Source organism: Octodon degus, unplaced genomic scaffold (genome assembly GCF_000260255.1).
Source record: "Octodon degus isolate 3935 unplaced genomic scaffold, OctDeg1.0 scaffold00092, whole genome shotgun sequence".
In the NCBI taxonomy this organism is placed as follows: Eukaryota; Metazoa; Chordata; class Mammalia; order Rodentia; family Octodontidae; genus Octodon; species Octodon degus.
In genome coordinates this window covers 4,725,924-4,734,459 of record NW_004524668.1, presented here as the reverse complement: position 1 = coordinate 4,734,459, position 8,536 = coordinate 4,725,924, and the positions used below count along the sequence as shown (strand labels likewise).

The 8,536-nt window shown below is 36.3% G+C and overlaps 1 protein-coding gene and 1 non-coding gene across 8 annotated transcripts in view; both read right to left on the bottom strand.

Annotated features, from left to right (window-relative positions):
* Positions 1-8,536, bottom strand: part of Eif4g3 (eukaryotic translation initiation factor 4 gamma 3) — a 400,120-nt gene that overhangs the window by 201,990 nt on the left and 189,594 nt on the right. The window lies entirely within an intron of this gene.
* Positions 7,986-8,110, bottom strand: LOC111818483. The gene has a single exon (XR_002822461.1). It is a non-coding gene; the product is annotated as a small nucleolar RNA SNORA54 (small nucleolar RNA).

The window sequence follows — 8,536 nt, the reverse complement described above, 5'->3', positions numbered from 1 at the left end:
AATTAACCACTAAGAAGAATATATGCAGTGTATTATTTGTTGAAACTGTACTTCTGATTTGATTTGAAACTGTCTCATTGCTATCTGTTTATCAATAAAACTGTAGAAAAAAAACTTTAAAAACAAATCAGGCCTAAGTATGATTCATTTATTTCTTTAATCTTGTGCAAATTTGCTATGAAATCAATAGATATAGATAGATAGTGTACAAGTATTTATGTTGAGGCATGGCAGTGTGGTTGCACCTATAATCCCAGGACTTGGAGGCCAAGGTAGTAGCAGAAGACTTTTGAGTTGAAGAACAGCAAGGGCTACACAGTGAGCTCAAAGCTAGCCTGAACTACAAATGAGATACTGTCTAGAAAAAAGCAAAACAATCAAGAAAACTTACCCAGCCACAAAAGATAGCCCAGAAAGCAATTTTTAATGGTATAGAAGTTGCTTTTTCATGCAATATTGTTTTACTTAAAATAATGAGTAATAAGCTGGGTGTGGTGGCATATGCCTGTAATCCCAGTACTTAGAATGCTGAGGCAGGACAATCATTCATTGCCAACTGAAGACCAGCCTAGGCTACAAAGTAAGTTCAAGGCCAACCTGAACTGTAGAGTAAGACCCTGTCTCAAAATGACAAAAAAATAAAAATAAAAATAAAAAATGAGTAATGAACCATATTTGTGTGATTAGACATATGATAGATATTTCCTTAAAATTGAAGAAAATTTTTTTAAAAATTGAACAAAATTATTGTCACTTTACAGAAAACTGAAAGTAGTTACCAATGAAAAGAATTTTCAAACGAAAATTAGAATTTTTGGAAGGAAACAATAGGAGCAATTTGCTTACGCCACCCTAATCTGTCTGGGGCTGCCTACAGACCTGATTTGGGATGCTGATGAGAACAAAGATAGTTTACATACCACATCAGTGGTCAAGAAAACAGCAAATGGCACCAAAACAGAATTATATAGAGAGAGACTGCAGACCTACAGGTATCAAGATTTCTGGGCTAACGAACAGAACAGAAAGTCAAACAGACACTCAGGAAATCAAGATGCTTAAAAGCACCCTTTTATATACAGAGAGTACTGAGGTAAACTATACACACAGGGAGTAAAACAAACACAGCAAACATCTAAGAAGACTTTAGGGTTTCACTATAAGCTGATTAATGCCAGTCTCTCCTATCATAGGGCTAGGATGTGAAGACTGAGAAAGCTGGCTAGTTTTTCAATTACCTAGTAATTTTCAAATAAAGATTATAAGGCATTGAAATAAAAACAGCAACATGAATCATTCAAAGATACAAATTTCTAGAAACTAACCTTAAAGAAACAGATTTCTGAGTCTGACATACTTTTTAAAAACAACAATCTTAAACATGTTCAGGAAAGAAAATAAAGGACACAAAACTACATGAAACAGAAAAGGTATATTTATGAACAAAATAATATGAACAAAAAGAAATTGTGGCTGACACATTCCCAACCTCAAAAGTACAGTAACTGAACCAAAAAAAAATTCAAACAGACTCAACAGCTAACTTGAAGAAGCAGAAAAAAATACCAGCAATCTTAACCAGAAGTTACCTGAAATTACTGAGTCTGAGAAGGAGTAAAAAAAATGAAGGAAAGAGAGCAAGAGGATGTAGGACTTAGGGCTCACAATCAAGTGCACAATATTAAGAATGGAGAAGGGCCAGCGAGATAGCTCAGTGGCATAGGTGCTTGCCTGCAAGTACAAGGTCCCAAGTTCGTTGCCCAGTACAAAGGGAAAAAAAAAATCTCAAGAGTACAGAATATGAAAGAGACACAGAAATTTTGTTATACCATAGCTGAAAACTTCTCCATTTGGAAAAAAGCCAGGTAAAAATAAGTTCAATGAGACACAAGTAAAGAAAAAACAGATGTACATTGTAACAAAACAGAAAACAATGAAAGAATTTTGAAAGCAGCAAGATAAAAATGATTTAGCACATAACAAGAATATTCAGTTAGATTTATCAATCAAGATCTATCAAAAGAAACCTTGCAAAAAAAGAAGTATAAAAGAAATCCTGCAGGTCATAAGGCAGTACAATGATGTATTTAAAATGTTGGAAGAAAAAAATACCCATTCAAACAAAATTTATATATAAGGAAAATGTCATTTAAAAATGAGGGAAAAATTAAGAAATATAATGTAAAATTAAGAAATGTTCCTAGATTTATTTAAAAAGCTAAAGGACCCTTTTCATAAGGCTTGCCCGATAAGAAATATCCAAGAGAATCCAGTCAAAGCAAGACTCATAACTGAAAGCCATATAAAAATATAAAGTTCAAGGGCTGGAGAGATAGCTCAGTAGAATAAGTTCTTGCCTGGCAAGCACAAAGGCCTGAGTTCAAGTTCAATCCCCAGCTCAGCAAAATTAAATAAATAAATAAAGTTCTCCAGTAAAAGTAAATACCTGGGGAAGGGGGGTAGAACCCCACAATCTATTGTACTTTTGATTCATAACACTGCTTTTTATGCTTTTATAAAATTTAAAAGGTTAAAAAAATAAAAAATAAAAATAAAAAAATTTAAAAGGTTAAAGCCATAAAATTATATCTGTTGTAATGGATATACAATATATAAAGATATAATCTGTAAAACCTATAAAAGGGTCAGGGCGATGACTCAGTGGAATAAGCTCTTCCCTGGCAAGTGCAAGGGCCTGAGTTCAATCCCCAGTTCCGCAAAAAAAAAAAAAAAAAAAGAAACCTATAAAAAAGCAGAGGTGATTGAGATGCAAGGAAATAGTGTTAAGAGTTATTACTTTAGGGGGCCAGGGAGTTAGCTCAGTAAAATAAGTGCTTGCCTGGCAAGTGCAGGGCCTGAGTTCAATCCCCGGTTCCGCAAAAAAAAAAAAAAAAAGAGTCATTACTTTATACTGTTATAGTATTGAGAATTTTCATGTAATTGCATATAATCACAAAATATGAAATACATACAAAGGGAATTAAGAAATCAAAATGTGCATCTGTTAAAAACTCAACAAAACAGAAAGGAAGTCAGTAAAAAAGTATTCAGTCTTAAAGAAGAAAGAACTTCTGACACACGCTACAACATGAAGGAACCTTAAGGACATCATGATAAATGACATAAGCTAGTCACATAGAAACAAACACTGTTTAATATCACTTACATGAGGTATACCCACTTTCCAAATCTATAAAGAAATAAAATAAAATAGTGGTTACCTGAGAGAGGGGAACAGGAAAATAAGGTATTAGCTAAGGTCTTGCTATGCAGTTCAGGCTGGTCTTGGGCTCACTTGTAGCCCAGGCTGGTCTTCAACCCTCAATGATCCATAAGCCTCTGCCTCCCTCCCAAGTGCTAGGATTACAGGAGTACACCACCACGCCCGGCCCAGAGGACAGAATCTTAATCTTGAAAGATGAAAAGAATCAGAGACAGAAATTGGTGATGGTCATACAACAATGTGAATGTACTTAATGCCACGGAACTACCCTTAAGAGAGATTAAGGTGCTGGGGAGTATAGCTCAGTGGTAATGTTTGCTTAGTCTGTGCAATGCCACCCCCTCAGAAAAGGAAAAGCAAAGATTAAGGCGGTAAATTTTTTGTCTCCTCCCTCTACCTCACTCCAAACTGATACGGCAATCCCATTGAAAAAAGTCCTCTTATGTTTCATTAGAATTTTTCTGAAATAAGGAATGAAACATGTGAATACATGCTCATGGTGAATATACCAACCATAAAAATGGTTATATGCAGCATCAATCACTGTAAGCATACAAGTCAATAAACTATTAAAATGATACAATATTGTCACTTAATTATGCATTATTATAAATAAAACGCTGGTATTTTTAACAGATCCAGTTACACTTTTTCTTTACAAAATAATCCTGAGACTCGAGTTTATACTGGACATATGCTCAACCACAAAGAACAAAAAAACTCAAATGTCAGAAAGAATAAATCATAATGACTTGCTGCTTCTGAGCAGATTAAAATTATTATATGTGCTCAGACTTCTAAGTGCTCTCTCTTTCAGTCAAGTTTATAAAAAGGTACACAGCATAATAATCATATTTTGACAAACTGAAGACTCAATTACAGTACAAGGTGTCACAATCCTTTTGGATACAGTGAATAAATCAAAATCACAGAAAAAATACTACTACCCATGATTTAATAAATCCAACTAGTATATTCAAACTAATACATGCACCTCAAAAAGTATTTAGTATGACCTTACACATAAGGATAAAAAAGTTCCTGTATAAGCATTTTATTACATAAATAATTCAACGATTGACAATATAACACTTAAATGCCTGTCTAAAATACTTTGGGGAAGAATTTTTATTTTATTTTATTTATTTATTTATTTATTTAAAGTACTTAGTACAGGATCTACAGGGTCTCACTACACACATTGGACTAGTAGTGATTCTGTTTTCAGCCTCCTGTAATCAAGGATTACAGGTGCACGCCACCATGTTCAGTCTGTCTCAGTGCACCCTGTGGGCAGAGCTGGCAGGGTTAGCATGCCAGGAATTGAATGCCAGCCCCTGAGTTGTTAATCTGCTGAGCTATCTGGCCAGCCCCTGGGAAAGAATTTTTTAATACATCTTTTCCTACCTAGAAGTTAAATAACAAAAATATGATCATTACATTAAAAGAAATAAAATTCTACTGCCTATGAAGTTATTTATAAGGGAAGATAATCATTAATGCATCTCTTATGATTTTTGTCTTCTTTTCCTTTTCAGCCTGTATGTTTTTTTTTTCTCTCTTTAAAAAAAAGAAAAAGCTGACATGCAGACTGATAGTGAGGTTAAGCTTAACAGCCTAAGTTGTATGATAATAACAATAAGCTTGTCTTCTGGATGGTTAACAACCTAAGTTTGCAGACCAAAATTAGAGAAAAAGGAGGGCTGCAAGGAAAGCCAACATTTTGGCCCTAGACTTCTAAGGTCAATTAAGACTCAGGACACATGAGAACTTGTACTGTAATGTCATTTAACTCAGTAGTGTCCCAAATTTTCTGATCAAGGAGATTATGGGGCCAAAGAGGAAAGTGATCGATGATGTAGAATGTGCCTAAGGAGAGTCACGTGGAGAGAACACATTCTCTCAGGCTTTCACAGAGAGCACATTGGCCAAGCAATGGCCGTGACTCATCCACATGGCTGACACTGACAAAGGATCTACAAACTGAGGTACAGGGTCTCAGGATAAGTCCTGAGGGGATTTCACTGACCTTATCAGACCCAAAAGCTACAACTCTCGTTGCATAGGTCTTGATTTATCTTGGTCTTAATCATCCAACAGAAAAGTACAAAAACGAAGTACAAGAAATAAATCCATGGTGTTAAGTTGAGCTGTAGAGGACTCAAGTCAACAATTTCTGACATTGCCAGTGAAGCAGAAAAACCAATACTATTATAGGCTACTGGACTCTTTTAGAATATTTATTTTTTATTTTTTATTTTTTGGCGAAACCAGGGATTGAACTCAGGCCCTTGTGCTTGCCAGGGAAGCACTTATTCCACTGAGCCATCTCCCGGGCCCCCTAGAATATTTTACTGAGTTTACACACCTATAATATTCAAATAATGGAATTTAACAAAGAAAGGGGATACAGATGAATGTCCATTTTGTTACATTCTCTTAATGAACAGAGGGATTTGTTCTAATGGTGTTTGTAAATAGGATATCAAGTCCGCATCTTGTACAGCAATTAACCACTAAGAAGAATGTATGCAGTGGGTTAATTATTGAAACTGTCCTACCGATTTGACTTGAAACTGTCTCATTGCTATTTATCAATAAATTTATGGCAAAAAAATAAAAAGAAATAAAAAGAAATTTAATGTTCAATGCAATTTTAAATTCCCTAGATTGTGTTCCAAATGGTCATTACAGATGCTGTGTCTGAATAAAAATCCACTCATTGTACATTTAAAAAAAAAAGCACTGAGCTGGGGAGATGGCTCAGTAGAATAAGCACTTCCCTGGCAAGTGCAAGGGTCTGAGTTCAATTCCCGGTTCCACAAAATAAAAAAAAGAGCACTTATTAGCATATGCCTGCAGTACATCATCATTTTAATGTATTGGGGAAAGCTGGTACATGTATATAATACAAATGAATTCATTTTACCTTCCTTTTCCCTCCTCTCCTCCCATCTCCCAGCCTTCCTTCCTATCTAATTTTTTTATCTTGTGGTACTTAGTAAGAAAAAAAAACCCACAAGTTATATTTAGAATCATCACTGGGCTAGTTAAATAAATATTATGCCTCCTGTGTAATATGACTCTACAAAACTTACTCTGCCAAGAATAAACAGATACCACACACACTCAATCATATGAGACAGGTTTAGGAAACAGCTGAATCATCTACCCCATAGCCCTTTACATCCTGTTCCCAATACCTCAGTGGAAATTTCTGCTTCACCACAACACTTGGCTTTTCTTCCCATTCCCACAAATAAATTACTGTTTCCCTGAAAACTTATCCTAAGTAACACCAGAGTTTATGATACAGTTCAATTTAGGCATCACACGATTGTTCCCCCAGCCCCAACCAATACAAGCTCCTGATTCCTCTCCCTGCCCCCATGCAAGCAAAGCAGGAGACTACTTAGGCTGGAAAACTCCTTTTCAACTATGCCATATTTACTTTAAACAACACACAGGCCCCCTCCAGCTGACTTAGACGTGTAGGTAGTATTTGACACATTTGTCTATATAGCTTATACTTTTTGGACATGACCAAATATATCACTTTGGTTTTCATTCCTAAAGTACTCCTCAATGGCACAGTCAATTTTCCTTCCTTTTACTACAAGTAAAAAGATCTCAAAGTAAAACTGCTTCACATTTTCTTTTTGAGCAGTTGCTAATTAGTAATATCATCAGTGAAAAGCATTAGGCACACCAAAATCTCTTACTCAGAGCAAACCAAACTTAAGCAATACAAAATGTTTGTAAAGCTTTGTTTTTCATACTGTAACTGTAAGTCACAGAAATAAGGCTGAAAAGGAAATGATTTGTGTGAACATAAGATGTACCGCCACCAAACTGTAAAATAATGTAGTATTACAGTATGAATAATATATCAAGATGTACAAAGAAAATTGATTAATTCTTCCTGGAAAAAGATTACACGGTTCACAAAGTGAGGACTGGTGGGAGAACTTAAGTGATTGCTCCCAGACTTTCTCCTGATGCTTGTTTAGTGCAGGCTATGACTGAAACAGCTCCTCGTCATCACAGGAACTGCCAAAAAGCCATCTCATACTTAAGTACAGCTTAGTATTGCTAAATTCAGGTGGACTGCAAACAATAGATTTTATTTTTAATTTAATTTTGGTTTGGTTTGGTTTTTTTGAGACAGGGTCTCACTATGCAGTTCAGGCTGGCCTTGAGCTCACTTTATAGCCCAGGCCAGTCTTGAACTTGCAACTATCCACCTGCCTCAGCCTCTTCAGTGCTGAGATTATAGGCAGTGGCCACCCTGCCTGGCTACAATAGAATTTTATTAAGGCTTCTTCAACACAGGTATATGAATTTCTGAAACAGATGTCCTGAGAGAGAAAAGTAGAAGAAAAGTCCTATTAAGTTGGATTACTTCAAAAATGAAAACTGGCAAACATGAAAACTGAAAGAAACAAATGAGAATTTTATAACAATAAAATTTATAATTATTAGTGATAGGGGCTGCAAAGATGGCTTGGCAGTCTAAACACCTGCCTGGCAAGTGCATGGACCCAGGATCGATCTCCAGTACTGCATGCTGTGCCAGGCCCCATGCCATGCTGACCACTGAAACTGTGCATGGTGGTGCAAGCCTGTAATCCCAGCGCTGGGGAGGTTTAAAACAGGAGGATCACTATGAGTCTGAGTTGCATAGCAAGACCCTTTACCAAATAAATAAATAAGCTTTTTAAAAACATTTTTTGTTATTTTTTTTCTTTTCTTTTTCTTTTCCATTTGTCTCCAATTCCTGAAACTGAAAGACACAAGTGTCAGTCAGTCATGTGTCATTGGAATTGCTGTGGCACTAGAATGGAACCCAGTAGCTACAACCAAGTTAAAAGGTTACGAGTAGTGCCGAACATTTTTTAATTATTAGTATAAGATTAAGAGTAAACAAGAGGAAAGGACAGCAAAAAAGATCCTCTCTACTGAGACTAGACGCGAATGAAAAAAAGATTGCATGGTTCCCTCTTAGGCTTCAAGAACTCAAAGAGTTCTTGACAGCTTTTTTGCAGTTCCTGTAAGGACGAGAATTCTAGGTAGAGAGCAGGTCTAGGCCAGAGCTCATCAACAGAAACATTAAAAATATAATGCGGGCTGGCAAATTAGCTTGGTGGACTAAGCGCCTGCTTAGGCAAGGGCAGGGGCCAGCGTTCAATCCCACCCCCCGGAGTGGTGAGCTGCCACTGAGTCTAGGCATAGTGGTGTACACCTGTGCATCCCAGTGCTGGGGAGGCTGAGAACAGGAAGATCAAGCTGGGTAGTGAGGCCCTGTACTAAATA